Here is a 23,325-nt window from a genome sequence, read left to right as displayed (position 1 = left end):
CCTCTCTAAAGGTCAAAGGTCATGGCCCTGTGTTGACCGCCTGCTGCAGCTTTGATCAGACGTGTCTAACTTTTCAAACGGCGTCCTCCCCGCACACGTAGAGAAACGGGGCCAGGTCTGATGTCACGCTCGGCCGCTTTGATTTCAGATCGGAAATGCAACGAAGTGTCTGGCGTGTCGTTTACAAAGGCAGGTGTTCTGCAGAGTGGTGGAGATATGTCGAGTCTGATTTATTAAAAACTTCTCTGAAGTCGAGCGAGCAGCCTCGACTCTCTCACTTCGTCCAAACCTTCCAGTTATCAGATTGGTGTCGGTGTGTTCTGAACAAATGTACATTTTCTATCTCTAATTAAGCCAATTAAAAGTCTGCTTTAGTTTGTGAAACCACATCCCGGCGTGCGGGGGAGGGGAGGAGATCTATTCGTATGCAAATAAACCTCTAATGAGTTTCCAAACAGTGATTAGAAAACATTCATCAGCTGCAATTAACACAGAGAGGAGACAATGTTCAGCAATTAGTGTGAACAATGAGACGACGGCATCAAAGGTGGAAATATGGAAACAATAACAGACGACTGTGTGTGTGTGTGTGTGTGTGTGTGTGTTGCAGGTCGAGCCGTATCTGCCTTATGAGTACACCTGTGAGGGGATGCTGGAGAGGGTGCACGCCTACATTCAGCATCAGGTGAGGAGAAACACTCATATGATTGATGTCTACTCTGATACCACGGCGACGGATTTTCAACACATTTTTTTCATTTATTTATTTTTTTAATTTTTATTTTTTTACCCGATGTAAAAATGTAAATCTATAATTTATTTATTTAATTTTTTTCTTTCTGCCAACGGACGTTATTCAAGATTAATTTATTGGTAATTTTTCTCATGAATCTGAAAACGTCAAAATGCAAACATGTAGAATAAAAACAGCTCATTCAGTCATTCAGTTTATCCTCCAATCATGACTCGACATATTTGTCCCCTGCAGGACTTCTGCGCCCCCGAGCCTCCCTTCCTCCCTGCCAACCTCTCCGGCCCGGGCTCTGCTGGAGGCGGCAGGACGGCAGGACCTCTGTTTGTGTCTCTGCCCAACGCCACAGCCGCCAGCTGGGCGTCCAACGTGACGGCGCCCGCCGCCTGGCCTCCGCTCAGCTCGCTCAGGCTGCTCGTGTCCCAGGAGGGCCAGTCCTGCGTGGAAGCGTGCAACTCCGCCGGTTTCATCTGTGAGCCCGCCCACTTCCGCTTCGTCAACAACAAGGAGGCGCTCAGAGCGTGAGTCACACAGCGGCTGCTTCGTACAGCCTTACACACGTACTGATCTGTAGGTACATCTGTTAATAGGTGCAGTGTTTAGATTTAGCCACCAGGGGGCTCCCAATCAATACAATGAGGCTGGCGGGGGAATCATGGGAGTGATTCTTTCAGCTCCTCCTCGTCGCTATCCGTAGAGAAGACGAGCGGGTGAAACCGATACGCTCATGTACGGCCGCTTCCTCGTGCAGCCAGCGGTCTTTGGTGTGTCATCCGCTGTTTCCATGACGACGATAAATAAAAAAAGGTGTAATCCATTTTTTGGGGGGGTAAAGTCGGATTGGAAGCCGCCATCTTTGTGATGACGGTTAAAGTCTGAGTGTACGGGCCGCTTGATGTAACGTCCTGTTTACGTCCTGAGATGGGGATGAAGGTGCGACCACGTGGACTCACACCGGCTGTGTGGCTTTAAAAAAAAAAAAAAAAAAAAGATTCCTCCTTCCTGGGAATAAACGCCGACACACAAAAATCTAGAAAACGAAAGAGAAAAAAGTGAAGGAGCTCCCGACTCTCTGCAGCTTTTTGTGACGTCTTCTCGTACCTGCCTTTTCTCGCGGCGTCTCCTCTAAATGTCTTTACTCTCTTTTTAAATGGCCGACGTCTCGCTACAATCCTGTAGATTTTCCAGCTTGTGTCATTTCATCACTTTTCTGAAAAGCCACCCGAGGACGTCCTCCTTCCTGTTTTTACCTGAATACCGACCTCGTCTTCTCCTCCTCCGTTTGTGTCTCCGCTCAGGTTGGAGGTGCAGTGCGAGGTGGTCGACTCGGAGGTCAACCACATCCTCCCGGCCTTCTCGGTGGTGCGGCGGGAGTGCGGCCTGCAGCGGGATCCCCTCCTCTTCAGCTGCGCCGGACACTCCCCCAAATACAGACGTCTGTGCCCTTGTAGAGACTTCCGCCGCGGCCAGGTGGCGCTGTGCAGAGACTGTCTATAGTCACAGGAGGGGGGGGGGAGGGGGAGGGGGGGGTGACAGGAAACAGACGTGCATGAGTTGTAGCGGCGGAGGGGAAGTCGCTGAATGTTGAGACAGCTGTCAGACTGTAACGTCCTGCACACGGAGGGGAAGCGCTCGCCACGCCAACATTCACAACCACCTTCAAAAAAAAAAAAAAAAAAAAAAACTCCAAATCAAAGCTGACGCCGTTTGAAAACAGCGAGAAATAATCACCGGTTTAACTCCACACACTCCGTGGTTTATCGTGACGTGTCACAAACAGAGGAGGTCAGAGCTCGCCACACACACACACACACACACACACACACACACACACACGCGCACGTGTCAAGCTGGACAGAATAGATCCATCCGGACAAGATTTTCAAAATAAAACACAACATGCAGACTCCTTTTTATCGTGATCATTACAACGTGAACGACAGAAACGTTCCTCGCCGTCATCTTGCAGGTCTCCTGAGACGGCGTGCAGGACCGAGTCGGATCCTTAGAAAACCCTTCAGTGTCGATCCGAAGGAGGAAATCTAAAGAGAATGTAATAGTAACTTAAAACGAACGGCTGCGCTTTAATTTGAAGTTTTACAGGAAACGCGTCGTGCTCTGAGGAGCTTTAGTTTGAAACGTCGTGCACACGAGGAAGCAGGATTATTCTGTCACTCCATGACAGAGTCTTCAAATATCTGCAGCTCGGGTCAATATCCAATCTCCTCTCTGCACTCGGACAAAGGATGATGGACAACCAGGTTATCTCTCCCGCGCTCGTCGTCCCCTCCTCCAGTGATGGACAGAGTCATTTATCAGACCGAACCCCGAGTCGGAGGCAACATCGGTCAATGCAATCATCTCTGGTCGCCAAAAAAAAAAAAAAAGGTGAGGGAGGGAGGGAGGACAGAGGACACAGAAAAAGGGTACAAGATTATTTTTCAATAAATAAGCTTTCAGAACTCTCCACTGGATTTTTTGAAGAGTCCTCTGGGCTTTATGATGAAAAACAAAAACCATGAAATAAAAATAAAAAATCTGAATGAATCCGATGTGTTCATGTGCTTTTTTTGTGTTCGCTTCACGACGAGGAGAAAGATCTGATCTCAGACGATGAACGTGCAGTTAGTCCTCTCCGCTCTGCTCGCCGCTTGAAGCTTTTTTTTTTTTTTTAGATTTAAAGCCTGCAGTGCTGAGTGTGTGTGTGTGTGTGTGTGTGTGTGTGTCGTCACAACGTGTTTAAACACGGAAACGCTCCCGAGGCGTTCGAGGCTCGGCCCCAGCTGGACTTCCTGTTATTTAGTCTAAATGTGTTTTTGGGTCATTTTTGCCTTTTACTGGATCGGACAGCTGAACAGAGAGAAGAAGAAGAAGGGGCGTGAAGCAGAGGCTGCCGCCATCAGGACCGCCGCCTCACGACTCGGGGATTTAACCACTTCCTGTCCAGTTCGTTTCGTCGGCGTTCGTTCCCTGCTGCACAAACACACACAGCTCCTTCAGGGTGAGCAATCTGAAAACGTCCCCGACTCGGCGTTCTTTGCACGCAGGAGTCAAACGAGTCGTTTCAGTAAGTTGAGATGATTTTTATTTGCCGAGCTCAGATGAAGGCCACGTGCAGCTCTCTGATTAACCACGGCGTGATGACTGTGTGTGTGTGTGTGTGTGTGTGTGTGTGTGTGTCGCTCCCCGTGTGGCTGAAGCTGAATTCGATGAATAATAAATCACAGGTGTGAAAGCCAAAGCAGATTCATGAAATCCTCAGTGACCTGCCCGAGCAGGACGGGAAAGAAATGTGAGCGCATTAACGGGCTCAGGGTGATTTCAAGTTAACACCCGAGGCAGCTCGCACACTAATGAATACTCAACGTGTCCTCGGTTCAACACGCACAGCCATCATAAAAACACACCGCGTGCCTCCTCGCCGTTTGAGCACGTCGGCGTGAGCTGCAGCCAATAGAAAGGCTCGAACTCCGTGGGCACGACGTGTGATTTTGATTTGTGTAGTTTAAAGATTTATTGATGAGAAAAGAATCAGACGGTCACGCAGAGACGGGACGGCAGGGTGGGACTCGAACCCCCCACCCCTCCCACCCTGAGGACCACAGCGGCGCTGCAGTACAAAGACCTGACTGTTCCGTCTGGTCACTGAAAGGTTAAAGTTCACACCTTTTGTTGCTCAGAGCGTAGCCGTCACTCGTTTATCGGATTGCTTGTTTTAAAAAAATGTAGCGAGCTAGCTTAGCATCACTACAAAGACTGGAAACATCAACAAACAAAATGATGAAAACGGCTGAAAACAGCTCAAATAATTGATGGATTTTTTAAACAAATTTTTTAAAGAGAACAGGAAAAATATTTTTTAAGTGGACGAAGACACAAATCTGTTGTGATTACGTGAGTTAGATGTGATCTTCTCTAAACGTCGTCATCTGACCTCAGCGTGACCTTTAAACTCCAGACAGGAAGTTCTTAGTCACAGCTGCATTTCCTCTTTTTTTTTTTTTTAAAGGACCCATCAAAGAACCTCCTGACTTTAAACTGAAGGACACCGTGCATGCATGCGTGTGTGTGTGCATGCGCGTGTGTGTGTGTGCATGTGTGTGTGTGTGTGTGTGTGTGTGTGTGTGTGCAGATATATCGCACAGCATGAGTCTAAATACTTTCCAGAAGCCTCCAGGCTACAGCTCCAGCAGGGAGAGTCTCCGCTCTGTATTTTGAATATCAGCTCCATCCAAACAGCTCAGCCTTCATGTTTCTCCTCCGCGGAGGGAAAAAGACTCAAAGACCGTCGACGGCAGCTTCAGACTTGTTATTGTGCCGTCACGGCTGAAACACAAGAAGAGTCATCAGCAGAGCGTGTCTCCTTATTGAAGCAGTCTTCAAGAGACAACCTTTACTGAGACACTTTAATTAAATGATATATTCTTTAAAAAAAATCAGCGCCTTTCTTCAAGGTCGTTAACAAGCAGTTACGAGCGGCGTGCTGGTGGGGTCTGATCCGTCTAATCAAGCCTCCCTCTCTGAACACGTCCGCTCGCTCGCTCGCCTCGTGTTTACGACAGCCGGAGACGCTCAGCCAACAATCATTGTGATTCAGCTTTTTGTTCTCCGACACAGAGGAGCGCCTCCTCGCCCGTGCACGTCTTTAATTTCCGCCGTTATTGTTTGGATCGAGGTTCCGCTGCGATGACAGCAAACGGTGTTTTCTTTGTGAGGCTCGTAACGAGAGCAGGAGATGAATCATGATGCTACAAGACGCTGCTTCGGTTTGTTTCTGCAGAGGGAGCTGACTCACCTGTTACTGAAGGACTTTCATCAAACAGTGTGTGTGTGTGTGTGTGTGTGTGTGTGTGTGTGTGTATACATGCATGAGTGTGTTTGTGTGTGTATGCGTGAGTGTGTGTGTGTGCATGAGTGTGTGTGCATGAGTGTGTGTTTGTGTGTGTGTGTGTGTGTGTGCATGAGTGTGTGTGTGTGTGTATGCATGCATGAGTGTGTTTGTGTGTGTATGCATGAGTGTGTGTGTGTGTGTGTGTGTGTGTGTGTGTGTGTGTGTGTGTGCATGAGTGTGTGTGTGTGTGTGTGTATGCATGAGTGTGTGTGTGTGTGTGTGTGTGTGTGTGTGTGTGTGTGTGCATGAGTGTGTGTGTGTGTGTGTGTATGCATGAGTGTGTGTGTGTGTGTGTGTATGCATGAGTGTGTGTGTGTGTGCATGAGTGTGTGTGCATGAGTGTGTGTGCATGAGTGTGTGTGTGTGTGTGTGTGTGTGTGTGTATGCATGAGTGTGTGTGTGTGTGCATGAGTGTGTGTGCATGAGTGTGTGTGCATGAGTGTGTTTGTGTGTGTGTATGCATGAGTGTGTGTGCATGAGTGTGTGTGTGTGTGTGTGAGCAGTCATTGGGGGGTCTTGAGCTTGATTTTCAGCTTGCAAGTAAACGCTGTGTTTGTGTGTGTGTGTGTGTGTGTGTGTGTGTGTGTGTGTGTGTGTGTGTGTGTGTGTGTGTGTGTGTGTGTGTGTGTGTGTGTGTGTGTGTGTGTGTATGGGCTCCACACTGCACATGTATACTTGTAAATATTCTTCACATGTTCATTTCCCTGAGCTTGAATTCTGCATTTATTCTATTTTCCACATTTCTATATTTCAGGGTGTTTAATCTGCTCTTACCGATCTCAGGATTACTGAAGTGTTTCTGCTTGTGAGGTCGTTGCGTCACGTCTCCGTCCTGTTGGACGTCCCGCCTGTGTGTGGGCGAGTGTGTCTCTGAAGTACGAGCTTGTTATCAGTCCTATTTGCTCCGTCAGCTGTGAAGGAATTAGAATTAGAAGCACCGATCCAGACCCGTCATTGATCCGGTAAAAACGATAACGAGCGTCAACCTGACAGGAAGCGTTCAGCTCACATCAGTGACATCGTTCTGTAGTTTGCACGCAGCCCGATACAGCAGGGGGGCGGTGCATGCACGAAGAGGGTTTGCTGATCTGCCAAAAAAAAAAAAAGCAGAATGAAGAAGATGTAACCATGGCAACCAAACGCGGCCTGAGTCCATCCTGCTGACTGCGGGTGATTCTCAGAGGGTGAGACGGGTCAGGAGCTGTCCAGGAGGACGCCGTTTAGCGACCCACTTCTTTGTTTGAGCGCCGTTTGTGCAGGAGACATGCATGCTGTTCTGTGTGTGTGTGTGTGTGTGTGTGTGTGTGTGTGTGTGTGTGTGTGTGTGTGTTTGTGAGTGCCGACAGATGTGGAGACAAACACTCGTCTCTTTGTAGCACTTTCTCATGTTTCCTGGCGGATCTCTTTCATGAAGCTGTCGACACTGAAGAGGAGGAGGAGGAGGAGGAGGAGGAGGAGGAGGAGGAGGAGGAGGGTGCATCCCGCTCCTTTAGTCATGTGGTCAGATCCCCGCTGGGCTTTTCACATCAAGGTGGAGTGTTTCCTGTTTCTCTCAGATCTCTCTCTCTCTCTCTCTCTCTGTCTCTCTCTCTCTCTCTCTCTCTCTCTCTCTCTCTCTCTCTCTCTCTCTCTCGCTGGAAAGAAGTCTCTTCTAATGTGCCAATACTGAGGATCAGCACGGTTCAAACCTGCAGGCGCTGAAGTGATTAAATGCTAATGTGCATTTTTATGGATGCATACATTCAAGCACTGATGTATACATGCATGCATGTATGTATGTATGTATGAATGCACTAATGTATGTATGCGTGCATTTATTCATTCCTATGAATGTGTGTATGCCCGAGGCTGACAGCAGCAGCACGATGAGCGGAGTCAAACAGCTGTTTGCTAACGTGTCTATAGTTTGGTGTTTGGCGTCACATGTCGACCACAGAACTGGATCCTGTGACGGGGCGTCTATACTGGGAGACGTGTCCAGTTAAAGGTTCTCATAGAGACTAACCTGTGCATGTGCAAAACCACTCTGAATGTGTCGTAATAATAAGACAGACTTATAAACCGTTAAAAAGTTACTGATTTTATATTTTAGAAAATGTTCATTTTGCATCGTGAATGTTTCTTCTTTCCATCTTTGAATTCTCTCCGCTGACTCTCGGAGCGATGCATCTGAGCCGTCCTCTGTCCCTGCACATATCAAAGAGCGTCCGCCCTGTTACCTGTGGAGGCTGGAGCCCATCCCAGCTGTCATTGGATGAGAGGCGGGTTCTCCAGCCAATCACAGAGCTCACATACAGAAACAGACCACCAACCACACTCAGCAATTTATGGTCAGCAGGTCAGAACTGCACACAGAGAGGCTCCTGTCAGACGGGGATTCAAACCAGCAACCTCCTAACCACTGAAGCAGCGTGCATTAGGCATTTATTCTGTTCTAATATCAAATTAGATGATAAGGCTCCTCGTCATCATTAAAATGCTTACAGGGAGGAAGAAAGACGGAGGACAGGATGGAGAGAGAGCTCAAGTTTAAAGGTAAGAAAAAAGAAGGACATGAAAAAGTCGTTGGAGAATTTTAAGCAGGAAGGAGAGGAGAAGAAGAGACGGGCTCCACGAGAGGCCGACTGCGTCCTCGTCAATAATGCATGGGTAATTGGCTGACTCCTCCTGAGCGTCGACTCCAGCCTGAATAAGCATGAATAAATAAAGTTGAGTGTAAATAAAAAAAGCCGTCTCAAGCAGAGCAGCGGATTGATGACAGGTGAGCAAAGGAGAGACCCCCCCCCCCCCCCCCCCCAGGGAGCAGCAGCACAGAGAGCTGTATTCAAACAGAGGAGTTCCTCGAAGCCGGGTTCTAGGACCTAAAATAGTTTATAGTTCCTGTCGTGAGCCGTGCGGTTCTAACGCCGAGAAATCTGAAAAATTCTGCGGTCTGAAAACGGTGAATGTGGGGTCAAAGAACATTTCGTTTTCTTGACTTTGTGGCCTTCGAGTTGTTTCAGCATTAAAGACGCAGCGCTCTGTGATGCCCCTCGCTTTGACCCGAAGGTCGGCACAACGTCGCCGTCTGTTCCTGCAGGGGGAACAACTAACTTTATTTATTCTGATAGAAAAGCCGATAATTCAGCAAGCTAGCACGAGCTAACCTGCCTGTGAACAGAAAGCAGATTATATTTATATGTCCACGTTTGCATTATTCACCAGTTTGAATTGGATCCGCTCTGAGACTGAGCCGCGCGCTGTCATTGGCTGAGGGACGCACAGTGAAGGAGCGTCAGGCTAAGAGCGTTTTCCCTCTTCGGCTAAAAGCAACAAACGCACCATTAAAACAATTAGTTTCAACGCAGTCGGGGAAAAGAGGGGAGGCCGGACTCTGGTTTAATTTGCCCTCTGAGGTTGACGAGCATCAAAACAAATACAGCTCAGAATAAATCACAAGGTCACCTCAGTCACCAGCGAGGGATCGGGGACGAACCGTTTGCTAATCGTCTCTTTCCTCTCGTTTGAAGCAGGAAGTGATTTCTTCCAGAGAAAAAGAAAAAAAAGACAAGAAGAGAGAGAATAATGATGAAAGACGGCGGCCTTCAGCTTCCCTCAGCGAAGGAAGCTCAACAGGAGGGCTGAGAACCTGAGGGGGGGGTTTAACAATCATCCAACCCCTCCCCAAGAAACAAAGAGACAAACAGCCAATCAGCAATGACAGAGGCGGTTGCCATGGAGACGTGGCAAAAAAAAAAAAACTGAATCTGGAGGACTTAAGTGTCATCACGTCCGGATAATTTGACCGGCGGGTTCAGACTCTCCTGACCCGTCTGAGGACCACACTGACCGAGACCAAGAACCAAGACCCGGGACCAGAGTGCTCCAAGACAGAGACCAAGACCCGGGAACAAGACCAAGACCCGAGACCAGAGTGCTCCGAGACAGAGACCAAGACCAAGTCAGGGCGAGACAGAGAAGAGATCAAAGACCACGGAAAAATCCTCATCTTGCCGCTCACTTCGGCAGTGACGGCGGGAAGGTTGAGGAGAGGCGTTTTCCTTCTGGTCGCAGTAACGGCGTGGAGAAGACGTCTGTCAGTGGTGCTCTTGAAACGTCTTTTAAAAAAGCTTCATTTTTTGGCGCCACTTGGCCGAGTGGTAAGTTCTGAGACGGGCGTCCTCGAGGTCGATTTAGACCTGCGGCTCGTTGACAATGAATCATTCCCCACTTTCTCTCTCTCTCTCGCTCTCTCTCTCTCTCCCTTTCTCTCTCTCCCTCTCTCTCTCTCCCTCTCTCTCGCCCTCACTCTCTCTCGCCCGCGCTCTCTCTCTCTCCCTCTCTCTCTCTCTCTCTCTCCTTCGCTCTCTCTCTCTCTCTCTCTCTCTCGCTCTCTCTCTCTCTCTCCCCCTCTCTCTCTCTCCCCCTCTCTCTCTCTCTATCTGTCTCTCTCTCTCTCTCTCTCTTTCTCTCTTCACTGTTCTTATAACGCACAAACACAAACATAGTTTCGTCCCTCAGGATCACAGCTCGGACATTTTAAGTCGGTCTCTCGTGCTGCAGCAGGAAACGTTTATTAAACACACGGGCGTGTGGGGAACATCGCCGACTGACGAGCCGACAGCTCGAGCGACCTCATGACCTCCGGGCTACGAAACACTGCAGCGTGTTTCAATGTGTGCACCGCTCGATAAATAGACACGGGTTTAAATATAGCCCAGTGTGTGTGTGTGTGTGTGTGTGTGTGTGTGTGTGTGTAAATCATGTGTGAACTTCGGGAATTCTTCCAGAGCAGAAAAGAGCTTTGATCAGCCCCAAGGCATCATGGGAAGAGAAATTGTGGATTATGTATGTGATGTTACTGACAGGAAACAAAACGCACACACACACGCACACACACACACACACACACACACACACACACACACTAAGCAGATGCTTTATTTAGTCTCGGTGGGGAGTTTGTTGTCCTGGGTCTAATTTACAAGGCAAATAAAGGTAAACAATATCAGCCAATAGAAACGCAGCCTCGCATCAGGCTGCGACATGCAGAGCGTCCCTTGAAATCAATCATCCAATCAGCTTCTGATGACATCATCATCCCTAGTCTTCACCACCTCTGGACTCCCGGGGTGGTGAAGACTGGATGTCTTCAATCCCTCTCTGTCGAGGTCAAAGGTCAAATATTCTCCAACAATCTCATGTAAAAATAAATAATTCATCGGAGCGTCTCTGCTGGAAAGAAACCGTTTGCAATCAGGGCGACATTTTTACTGATTAATTTTGCTGCGTTCTCTTTCAGGACTAAAATCCTGCCCCGCGGCGACTCAGCACATTCGTTTAGTCAAAGCTGCCACGTTTCATCCTGCTGAGGTGACCCTGCATCAGAAGTGTGTGTTTTTTTTAATGGATACAAACAAACATTAATGAAAAGTTATTGTAGTTGATATTTGCACACGTATTTAATTAGCGACGTGGCGTGTTAAAGCCTCGGGCTGTTGGCGTGCGCGGTGTATTCCAGGCGGACTCGCTCCGCGCTGATACAAAGAGCGGGAGCTGCTCCTCCGCAATTTACATGTTCTTCATCACAAGTGACTGCAAGTGAATGTAAATCTGCACGATGTGACCACGAGCTGCAGACGCTTCACACGTGATCATGCTCTATGAGCGCCACTTCCTGTTTCCCCCAGCTTCATGCTAACTGCACGTATGTACAAGAAATGTGGGCGGCAGTAGCTCAGTCTGCAGGGACTTGGGTTGGGAACCGGAGGGTCGCCGGTTCAAGTCCCGGCACGGACCAAGTCCGGAAACTGGTCTGGTAGCTGGAGAGGTGCCAGTCCACTTCCTGAGCACTGCCGAGGTGCCCCTGAGCAAGGCACCGAACCCCAACAAGTGAACAGTGAAAACCGAATTTCCCCTCGCGGGATTAATAAAGTATATGAAAAAAAAATAATAATAATAAAATAAATAAAATGTAAACTTGTTATGCTTTCTCACCACGCTCTCCTGTCAGCTGTATTTTTACTCGCTGCATTCTCCCGTGTTGAGATTTGTAGCTGATGCAGAAGTGCAAAAAATCCTGCAGTTTCCCGAGTGACCACTAGAGGCAGCGTGCAGGAGCACAGGAAGTCACATACACACCCATTCAAAATATCAGAGATTAACATGTTTGCAGCCGGCTTCAAGAAGTGACTAATCCCATTCATGCTCCTCTGACCAATCAGCAGGAGCGTCTTCCCCAGCTGCACATCGGACAGGAGCTGGGGATCGAACCCTCAACCTGTCAGTGTGTCAGATGTGGAGTCAGCGCGACGTTCCGAGCTCAAAACTGGAGATTTCCCCGTCTTAAAGGAGTTTCTGGAAAATCTTCACAGCTTGTTGAAAGGCAGGACGACGGCGACGTTTTCTCCGCCTGCGCGTTAATTTGACGGATTCAGGGAGCGCTCGCTTCCGTCTGCACGCTCTGGATTCAGGGGAAAAACAATATTGGAGCGGCGTTACTCCCTTAAGAGACAAAGCCAACCACCTGAGACGCTTGGTTTTCTATCACATTATCCTCCACATTCTCCACGCCGCGCTCCGGGCCCTTTGCTGTCCCTGGAGGTTTGTTTCACCGAGACGGGGAAATAATCACAAGTCTGCAGAGCTGCTGCTGCCACACAAGGAAACCAGCCGGAGCACGATTCCCTTCATATGCACCCAGCTGATCTTTTTTTTTTTTTTTTCCAGAGCTCTGGCTATAATCCCAAAGTGCACCTTTTTTTTCCTCTGCTCAAAGTTTTCCGAGTGACGACGCAGTCTTTGACACGCTCAACTCCGTCTCCTTGTGTTTCACACGCCGGAGGACTTTGGCTCCCCCTGGACGTACGAGCACAGACGAAATCCCACGCTTGTCTTTTCACGCTGCACACAGCTCCTCGTATTCCACTTTACTTTTCTAACTCTTTACTTTCCGAACTTTTCCTGCAGCAGTGTTTTTGCTTTATTTTCAAATCCTGAAAAAGTTCCTTCAAGCGTGGACTGAATACTAGTTCTTGTTTTACTCCGTCTTCACTGACTGCATCACCAACTTTCTCAAACTTTACTGAGACAAAGCAGAAGTCAGCATCACTTCTCCTCCTTTTCCATCCATGGATCCATCCATGCTCCCCCGCACCTCGGTGACCTGGGTGTCATCCTCGATGACGCCCTCTCCAACTTCCATCTCCGAGACATTCCCCGCCTCCGTCCATCCTTTCAGCTACTGGGACGCTCACACGTGCAGTCTAATCTACGGATCCTCATCCAAAACTAGAAAACTACAATATCTGCTTGTCTTCTCAGCTGGAGAGAGAGAGAGAGAGAGAGAGAGAGAGAGAGAGAGAGAGAGAGAGAGAGAGAGAGAGAGAGAGTGGACCCTACCCTAACTCTACATGGGGAGCAATCAATCCTGCAGTTCCTGGAGTGTCCACTAGAGGCTGGCTGCAGCAGCACAGGAAGTCGCATACACACCCATTCAAAAAGCCTGTTTTTACAGCAGACATGTTTACGTGTTTTCTTAATGCTCTTATTTTGTAGTTTGGACTGTCTGAAGCTAACGTTCCTTTCTTGAATAGAACTGATATTGATTTTTCAGGAATCTTTTTGTTTATATGATCATTTTTAAATCATGAATAGAAAAAAATAAAATCAGAACTGATGTCCTCTCTGATGATTCCTGTGTGATCAAACGCGTCATTTTGTCTTCAAAATGAAGCTCCACAGCTAGCTGTCTCTCTTCATGGACTTCTGCTGCCTCCATCACGAACACTGGCTCCAGATAACTCACCTCCTTTGTCTCCTCTGCAGCTCCATGCAGGGACGGTGAAGGTTTGGTGTCTGTAACAGCTGTAGACACAGCAGGGTGCAGGTCGTCGCTACGTTAGCATTGCCTCCAAGCAGGAGTGAACTTCGCTGCCCTCGAAACATGTCGAACATTCAAATGGAGGCAGGGAAAGAATTTGGCTCACACAACGTGGTCCTTAAATAAAGTGTCAGAATCACTGAGGGTTTCAAGGTCGATGTCGTATAATTAGATGTGCTCGACTCGGCTTCCAAAAGAAGTTTATCTTTGTCACGACGCCAACGATGAAATGGTTTGACACTTTCACTTTTTTTTATTTCTGCTACCGTAAAAGGAAAGGTTACACGAGGGTAAACTTGGATTAGTTGTCGTTCAATGTCACTGAAACCTCCGAAGTTTGTGTCCCTATCACAGACTGTGTCAAAAACATGGATGCAGTTTTTTTTTTTTTTTTTTTTTTTTTTTTAAGCTGAACGATGGCGTTTGTCAAATTGGAGATGCTATCTGAGCTAGCTTTAAGCCAATCAAGAAGCAGGCAAAGAGGGCGGAGCTGAAGCAGGGGATAAAACAAAACACACATCAAACTGAATCCCTGCAAAGCGTCTGGAAAATTCAGACTCCGACACTCTCGTTTTGTCTCCTTTCTCCCCTCCGACAGTGTGAACATGAAAGTCGTCTCTCTGGAGCAGAACCGAGAGTGTTCTTTCTTCCTGTTCTGTTAAGCACAGATTGTTTCCTCCTGAGAGTCCTCAGCTGCTTGTGACGGCGCGTCCCCGTGATTCCCTGCAGGCTCCTCTGCGTCTCTCTGATTCCCCCTCAATTGTCAGATTGTCCTTCGTTCAGACCGACGCTCTCCAGCAAAGCGCTCCTCTTCTGCCTCTGTGACTGTGGCGGCCGAGGCTGAAATCACAACGTCACAGAGGGACACGCCGAGGTTTTTGAAGTGGAATGAAAGTGCAAGGACGAGTAAAGACAAACGAGTGGAGGAAGCTGCTCTGAACGAGACGTGAGCTGCCTTCACTGCCTCTTACCTTTTAAATGTATTTTGCAAAGATGAACCAGAAGCTTCCTTAAAATGTCTCTGTGGCCTCAAAAATGATTTTGAACAGTTTATGATATGCTGAGAATCTCTATCATGTCCACAAAATGAAACTAAATCGAGAACTGTTTTGACAAATAAGATTAAAAAAAAAAACTTCTTCTCACTTCAGCCTTTAACACGACGGGAGTCGAGCCGACGCACTGACAGGCTGAACGTACACCAACATGACCGGACGACTGAACAGCTGCAGTCTTTTTTTTTCTTCTTCTTTTTTGAACAATGCAGCTTGTTCAGAGCGAACTGTGCAGCCCCGTTGGCTATAAAGGACGGTCTGGCGTCTGAGGCGAAGGACGTTCCTGTTATGCAGAAATATGGAAATGCAGCGGCGAGTTGATAACAGACTCTTTACTCTGCTCGTGTGACTCTCGGGGAATCACCGCGAGGCTCCCAGCGCTCAGGCAAATGTTTGTTTTGCATTTGCTGATTTATTTAAATGTGCTCTGTGAGTGGACAGAAGGCAGAGAGAAGCGCTCGCTCTCTCGAATGCACACAAGGAGCGCTCAGCGAACATGTTTACGTTCTGATCATTGCACAGGGGATGATTTTATTTTATTTTTTATTAACTCATCTGTTGATTTGATAAAGTTAGGCGAGATGAGCGACTGCATTCTGTCACACAAAAAGAGGAGGAACAAGCTGCTGATGAACACAGCAGTTACAGCTTTAACGTGGCAGCCATGTTGGATTCTAATCCGACTTTCCGACTACGTGAGGGGGGCTTTTTCCAGAATTTCCCACTTCCCAGATCAAGTGGAACGCAGCATAATCCACAATCACAGGTGGAAACAGATGTGTGATGTCAGAGCCTGCAGGAGGGAGCAGTGCTGTGTGTGTGTGTGTGTGTGCGTGTTCGTGCTGTGACACGCTGTGACCCCTGGATGACCCCGTTGTGGATGCAGTTTTTTAAACACCAAGGCGGAGTGAACGGTGCCGCCGCCGCTGCTGCTGCTGAATCACAACGTGTGAAGGTGCGAGCGTCTGCAGGAGACACTTAGCATGTTCTGTGTTGCATCGAGAAGCTGCATGAACGTTTCGTTATCTCTGCTGTCACGCTGATACTGATCCTGTCAAACAGCTCGACCCATGAGACAAACAGAGCAGAGACACAGAGGGAATCAGGATACTTCATCAACGGCTTCAGTGAAAGTTGAGTTATTCGTACTTCACACACACACACACACACACACACACACACACACACACACACACACACACAGGCCTTTGAAGAGACCTTTCAGTTCGGGCAGAGAAAGACTCGTTTGGTTCGCTTTTTTAGTGCGATTGATAAAAAAAAAAAAAGAACAGATGAAGCCAAGGCTGAACGTCCACTCTCAGCCAATCAGGAAGCCCGTCAGACTGCTGGAGCTGAAGCCTGATCTCATACATGCTGCTGACTGATTAAAGCACGCGCTGCATACACACTTGAACGTAGAGCTTTTGGAGGATCTGAGTATAGAGTTATTACTTTTGCTCTCTTTGACACACACACACACACACACACACACACACACACACACACACTGTATGTCACACTCATCTCAAGCTGTGAAAAAGCTTTTTAACTGCAGTGAAGCCCGAGGAAAGGAAGGACAAAAGCCAGTGAAGTGTGAACAATCACTTGAGCCCAGACTTGTCCTCGATCAGTCCTTGACGCCGCTCGCCTTTATCTGCTCCGTCTTGTCCGTTTAAGATCCGCCGCAGCTTGGACTCTGAAGCACACTGAGGATGCTTCGACTAAATCCACAACACACCTCTCCGACTCCCAGAGGTGTCAAAACGACCTCAGAGATCCGCTGAAACCACATCGACGCTCTACAACATGAGTCTGAAGCTTACTCAAAGCACGCGTACACGTTCACACGCCACCCACGACGCAGCGAGAGGAAGCCAGGGGGGGTTTGTGTCTTGCTCCAGGACAGGAGCTGGTGATCGATCCAGATCCGATCGTTCCAAAGTCGAGGAACCCTGATCACAAAGGCTCCGCCTCCTTTAGATTTCAGCCTCGACTTTTGAGCAAGCAGAAGGGCGCCACCTGATTGAAGGGGAATACGGGGGAAACTTTTCCGAGATATAATTCAGGGCAAGACAAAGACGAGCTGATGATGAGGCGTGGTGTGATATACGGTATGTTGTGTTATTGTATCATACCACGGGGTGATGATGTCACTGATCCATGTTTGCTCACATGCATCTGTAACGAGGTCACGTGCTTTCAGCTGTGTTTGCTCGTTCACTCTCACAGCACGCAGAAAGTGTTTGAATCAGGGGTTTTTTTTAAGTGTGGACCCCCCCTGCTGTTTATTTAAACACGGTTTGCAGAACAAACGCTGACTCAGCGCCTTTCACCGAGCGTGCAAAGAAAAGCTTTGATGTTAAATCGAGGCGTCAACACAAAGGAAATCATAAAAAGCCTTTTATTCCTCCTTTGCTCTGTAAACACGACTTATTCCAGGGCCGTGCCGGTGCAGCGCTGCATCCAGGATTCAGCGCACGGCGGCGGACTCTCCACAAAATGTAGGCGTGCATCCTGCTCCATCTGTTCGGAATAATGCACCTCAACATGTTCGCTCCAAGAAAACTAAAGAGAGAACTTTAATCTCCCTAAAAGACTTAAAAACTTTACTTATCTCCTCTTGAGCTCTGCTGGTTTTTTCTCTCTCTCCCTTCTCGAGCGTTACCACAGAGTCTCTTTTGGCCTGTTTTATAATTGTGTTATCATCCCTGCACACCATAAATCACTGCAGGCTGCAGACAGGTGCACAGCTGGGCTCCTGAGAGGGATGCTCTCCCCTCTCTCTCTTTTAGCTCCCACCTCCTCCACCAGATTAATCTCTCCGTGCAGCTCTGCTGAAAAGCGTCCCAGTTTTTGGTTACGCACATGCCGATGCTATAAATGCCTTCGTTCCCACGCTGCATCCTGGGGAACATCTAACCACCGGTGATAGAGGTCTTCAGTCATGGTGGCTGAGAGACAGAGGACAGTGTGTGTGTGTGTGTGTGTGCAGAGTTGGCCGGTTCTGTGACTTAAAATGATACTTCACCCGTTGAATCATAAAATTGGGTCACATATGTTGTAGAAATGTGAAATAATTTTTGTTTTATTTGGTGCCTTCTTGACCGAGAAAAAGCAGAAAATCTATTTTATTTAAACTGATTTCAATTAAATACTACAACTCCCAGAATGCACAGCGCTGCAAGCCACTCCCACTGAATGCCAGAGTGAACCTTCAGGCTACAAGCTAGCTGTAAGCTAACTTGTTTGCAGATCTGAACCCACTCTTTTACCGGGTTGTTTCCAACGAGGACAAGAAGGAAGTTAGACATTTGGACGCAATGCAGCAGAGGAACCCGACACCCGAGGTAAGACTATATTTCTGTAGCTTCAGTGGATGAAAACATGAGAAACTAGACTTGTAGTTCTTCCCTGTCAGCCTAAAATTCTTTACGTGATGCAATATGACGATTTTTTGCGTCATATAAAGAAAAACTTTCAGGCAAAGAAAAACATTTTTCTCGTCTCAGGGCAAAAATGAGGGCTGGATTCACGAGCGTTCAACACTGCTAGCATGTTTCTAATGATGCAGAGCTTCATGTAAATGGGTGACGTATCCCTTTAACTAGACTGTTGTTCAGCGTGGTGCCAATAAAGAAATGCTTTATCAACTCAAGAGAAGACAACAGCATGACGAATGACCCTTATTCCTCACATCCAACTGTTGAATATGAATGTGCGTCTGGGATCTCAAAAGAGCAGACGGGATCATTTGCAGGACGGATTCGTCTTTGTCGTCCGCGCCTCCTTTCCGCTAAGGTGGAGGTCGGTGAGGACAGCGGCGGTAGAGGGACGACACAGTCCGACCTCCTGGGCTCGTTGGATCATCTTGTGAGTGGTCGTCACCTTCTTTTTTTTTTTGCCGTGTGCGATTCGACATGTTCGATCAGCTTTAGCGGCCGGTGAGAGGAAGCGTTCGGGGAAAGCCCCTTGAGCCTGCCGCTGTCGTCTCCACGCTTTCACCCTTTAGTGCGGTTTCTCTGTATTTGGCCGTCCCCACCAACCCACGACACACGAGAGATCAGCTGCTCGTGTGATGCTCCTTATTAATCCAAAGACATCACTTTGTGTCGCCCTTTAAAAATTACTCAGACTGAGGAGAAGCATGTCATGTTAAAAATGCATCCTGCTCCTTCAAGAACAAAAGCTCTGCCTTTGTTGTCTTTGCGTCCTCATGGAGCTATTCCTGTCTCTCTTAATTGTAATCAGCGTGCGTTAACAGCAGCTGCCTCGATTCTCCTCTTAATTATTCATCGAGTCGTTTCTTCAAATCCATTGTTTGCCTGCTTTCGTTGTAATCTCCCACGCTGCTCTTAACGATGTGTACGAAGTCTAGGAGAGAAGACGCGGAGCAACAAACTCCCGACACGCTGAAACACACCAACACAAATGTTTTTTTTATCAGCACACACGTTAATTATGTGAGCTCATAAACACCCCCCCTCCCCCTCCCCCCTCTCCCCGTCTGAGACTCAGGGATTGGATTAATAAGCCGAGGCGTTTGTGTTTCTGTGGGGAATCTGCAGAGTCATTTGTGCACGGCGTACTGATGAAGCTCGAACGCCGTCTGAGATCTGCTGTCACTCAGGCGCTGTTGTGACCTCGGCCGGCGTCCTTCAACGGGAATTTGCCTTTAATTAGAACAGCGGCACTTTAGCGCAGCAGGCTAGTTCAGAGGGGAGGTAAAGGTGAAGTGTGTGTGTGTGTGTGTGTGTGTGTGTTTTCTAATCACAGTGAGGACTTGAGTAAAAAGCTGTGAGTGGTAAAAAGACAACGTTAGCTAACTAGCTAGCGATTTCATACTGTGTGATAAATTCTTATTTCTGGGGATTTATAATTAAATTATTAATTAAATTATTATAAATTTTTGTCTCTGTACAGCTCGTTGCATCACATAAACTGACCTCACCTACACTGTCACATGTGGAGGCTTCGACCGCCATGACGCTCTCTGCCTGCCAGCTCTTTGTTCCTTTTCCTTCGTTCAGACTTGACTGGGGCTTCGTTTACTCTGCTAATCTTTTAAATCCTTTGTTTATCCACTGTTATCTTGACGCTTCCTTCCTCAAGCTGCCGAGCTTTTGTACTTCCCAGAGGTCACCTGTCAATTAAACCCCAATGTTTTTTCTTTTTTTCCTTTTTCAGTCGTGGCTGCTGATGCTAACGCTAACACTGACGGCGTCTCTCTTGTATCCATTCCAAGCAGCCCCGAATGAAAACAGGGTTGTTGTTTTTTATCAGACAGAGTTGTTTGTGTGTTGTTGTAGTTATTGGTTGAGTTGCACTTCTGTCTGTTTTGGGATTCATTCATTGTGCGGATGGTTCTCCTAAACACGGAGATGAAAGCAGAAGACGTTCTTTGTAAATAAAGCACCTTGACAGCCCTCACATAAGACATTATGTGTGAGTCGGTGTGAGTGTGTGGCAGATGGGAAAGCTGGTGTAAGACTCTTTGAATAATAAAAGTTTGGTGCATGAGAAAAAAAACAGACCCCAGAAATAAAGGTGATGTACTGTATGTTCCCCCTGTGTGTTTAACACAACCAGACAATCACACAACATCAGGTCTCTGCACATTAACAGCCTGAATCCTAAATAGATAAATCCCCATCCACAAGCAAACATCACGCTGAAAATAATCACCAACAGGTGCTGCAGCGATGGAAGCGGGCAGTGGAACTGCTTCAGATAGAAGTGATTGTACCCGAGCTAAAAAGCCTCTGCATGTTTCTAATAAGCTCCAGCAGCAGAAAGCTGCTCAAACTAGGATCAATGTTGGAGATGCTTTTGAAACATGGAGAGAGGTTAGAACGCAGAAAGCTTTACAGACCCATGCAGAGCTGGCTAAACACTGAAGCTACAGTGTCCACCACATGCAGAGCTGGCTAAACACTGAAGCTACAGTGTCCACCACATGCAGAGCTGGCTAAACACTGAAGCTACAGTGTCCACCACATGCAGAGCTGGCTAAACACTGAAGCTACAGTGTCCACCACATGCAGAGCTGGCTAAACACTGAAGCTACAGTGTCCACCACATGCAGAGCTGGCTAAACACTGAAGCTACAGTGTCCACCACATGCAGAGCTGGCTAAACACTGAAGCTACAGTGTCCCACCACATGCAGAGCTGGCTAAACACTGAAGCTACAGTGTCCACCACATGCAGAGCTGGCTAAACACTGAAGCTACAGTGTCCGCCACATGCAGAGCTGGCTAAACACTGAAGCTACAGTGTCCGCCACATGCAGAGCTGGCTAAACACTGAAGCTACAGTGTCCACCACATGCAGAGCTGGCTAAACACTGAAGCTACAGTGTCCACCACATGCTGACCTGTGTGAGCATCCACTCTAGAGAGGAGGGGGCGGAGCCAGCTCTCTGTGATGATTAGAGTCACCTAAACATCTGATGTGCTAACCACTGTTTCTGTATTTCTGTTGTAAAAGCTTGTAGTCGGGAGACGGGTTGTAAATTAACCACGACTTCTGGATAAAAAATAATGTATTTTACATACACTGTTCATTGTATGCATCCTCTGTAAAAAACCAAACACGTTTTGTCACTGTTTGCCAGGAGGCTTAAAGCCTTCACTCAAACTCTCTGACTGTTACTTAATTGATCGAAAGTTAGAGTCAGAATTTCCAATATGGCGTCCACCATTGTTCAGCTTCACAACGCCTCTTTAGAAACCAAACGGGTGACACAACTGAAACTATACGTCCATGTTTTATGCGGTCCGTGGGCTATGACACAAGAGTAAAGTAAAAAGTAAAAAGCAAATAACTAAAGCAGCACTCCATTCGTCTTCATCATGTGGCTGTGTTTGAAGCCCACTCTGTATGTATGTGTGTGTGTTTGTGTTTTGCCACGCACGGATTGCCGAGGAGGGAAGCTGAAATGATCCACTCTGTCTCAATGAGTCCAAACTCGCTCCATGGCGCTGGAGCACGCCAACGGCCATCTGGAGCGGCTGGCAGTGCCCGACTAATGGAGCGCAGGCTGGAGTTTTGGCTGGCAGGGAGAGTCTATAGTTTGGATAATGACTAAAGTGATTAAACGGGGTGCGGGTTCTGAACTTGGCCGTGAGAACATCATGCAGTAAGTAGTCTCCATCGCCGGCTGTGTGACATCTTGGACACTGCAGCATAAATAGAACAGTGAGTGGATGTGAAGACGGGCGATAATGTTGACAGCGCTCATAATTAAAGCAAATCTGCTCCTCAGATGAAGTTTTCTTGCCTCGTGTCGTCCAGTTTGTCTAATGGACCAGCTTCTATGTAATAAGTGTAAGAGCCCTCAATGTCAGCTTTTTAAAAATCACAGGATAATTTCAGCGTGGAAGCGGACCTAAGTGGTCAAATTACTGATCGGAGATCTTTGCCAGCAGCGTAATTAGCCGTACGGGAAGAAATCGACCAGTGCTAATCATGATCATGGAGATTATTGAGCTTTTAAAGACACACAGACAAAAGTTAGATTTGTTGTTTTCTGTGTTGTTCAAATATTTGGCACAGAAGTTTTCAGACGGATGAAATGTTCAGTGCCCGTCTCTAAGTGACGTCAGCAAACAGACTGGAGAGAATAAGGTGAAGTCAAGGTCGTACAGAGGAGGGGAAAGCCGAGAAAGCGTTCAGAATCTCTTCTCAGAGGGTCAAGAGGACAGCTTGATGCTAAGTTGACGCTTAGGTCTGAAGATAGCTGGACGAGGAATAGTCTTTGTTAGAAAGGCAGCAGCCAAGAAAACCAATTATTAAAGGTGAAAAAAAGCTAATATATGAGATGTGCTAATGCTAACAGCATCATGGAGTTTGAAACGTTTTGGTTGGCCTTATTGAAAAAAAGACTTTTCTTCATTAAGTGTTTTTTCTTCTTTGGGTTCTTCTTGGACATGTCGTCTTTCGACTCAGAGCGCCTCTTTGATTTTGTTTGTGACGTCTTATCTGGAAAAAAAATGCCAGCTCGACAAAAAAAAAAAAAACGGGGTCCTCCTTCCCCTCCCCCGTATTGCAGAGTTCTCTGTGTGAAGCCTCTTTCAGTCTCATCTCCTCCTCCTCCTCCTCCTCTATCTGGCTCCATCACTGTTGATCCTTTGTGGCCTCGTGATTCTTTCCTCCCTGTTTGCTGTTAAAAATTAATACAAGTTCTGACTCACAGAAACATCAAAAAGTGGCTTTCCAAGACACCCAAACTAAAGCTTTATTGATTTTTTAGAATTATTTATTTCTTTATTTTATTTCTTTATTATTTTTGTTTTGTCATTTTTTTTGTATTTATCTAATTTATTTACATGTATATATTTTATTTATTTATTTATTGCTGTTGTTGTTTATGTGACGTTTTGTACGATTTTATGATGATTGTCATTGTCAGAGACAGTGTTCTGCTGTTCTTGTGATTGTTATTGTTTAAGAAAAAAAGGGGAAGATATGTACAATATTTTCTTTGTGCAATATTTTAATTTCAACTAAAAAAGATGAATAAAAAATAAATAATAAAAAAAAAAACTTTGTCTGAGGTATCATATGATTTCTTTTTGCATGGTATGGTATGGAAGCGTTTCCCATCCAATCGTACGGTGTCTTGCTGTATTGTGTTGTATTATGTAATATATATTTAAACGCAGTAATTTAGCACAAACAGTCGTTTTAAAGTCCTTGCTGTGACGAGCAGTTCATCTGATTCATAGTCGGCAGAGAAACATTTTGAGTTTGAGGATAACAATAACTTC

The 23,325-nt window shown here is 47.0% G+C and overlaps 1 pseudogene across 1 annotated transcript in view; it reads left to right on the top strand.

Moving 5' to 3' along the window:
• The window catches only part of LOC306819982 (alpha-1,6-mannosylglycoprotein 6-beta-N-acetylglucosaminyltransferase B-like), a 75,923-nt pseudogene extending 72,745 nt beyond the window's left edge, over positions 1-3,178 (top strand). The window contains exons 9-11 of the transcript XR_013781756.1: positions 572-685; positions 989-1,272; positions 2,050-3,178. The product of XR_013781756.1 is annotated as an alpha-1,6-mannosylglycoprotein 6-beta-N-acetylglucosaminyltransferase B-like (transcript). The remainder of the gene's footprint in view (positions 1-571; positions 686-988; positions 1,273-2,049) is intronic.
• Positions 3,179-23,325: the final 20,147 nt, after the last annotated feature.

This window comes from Symphodus melops, assembly GCF_947650265.1.
Source record: "Symphodus melops genome assembly, chromosome: 2".
Classification (NCBI taxonomy): domain Eukaryota; kingdom Metazoa; phylum Chordata; class Actinopteri; order Labriformes; family Labridae; genus Symphodus; species Symphodus melops.
Note: the sequence above shows the minus strand (reverse complement) of the source record. Positions and strands in the feature narration are given on the sequence as shown.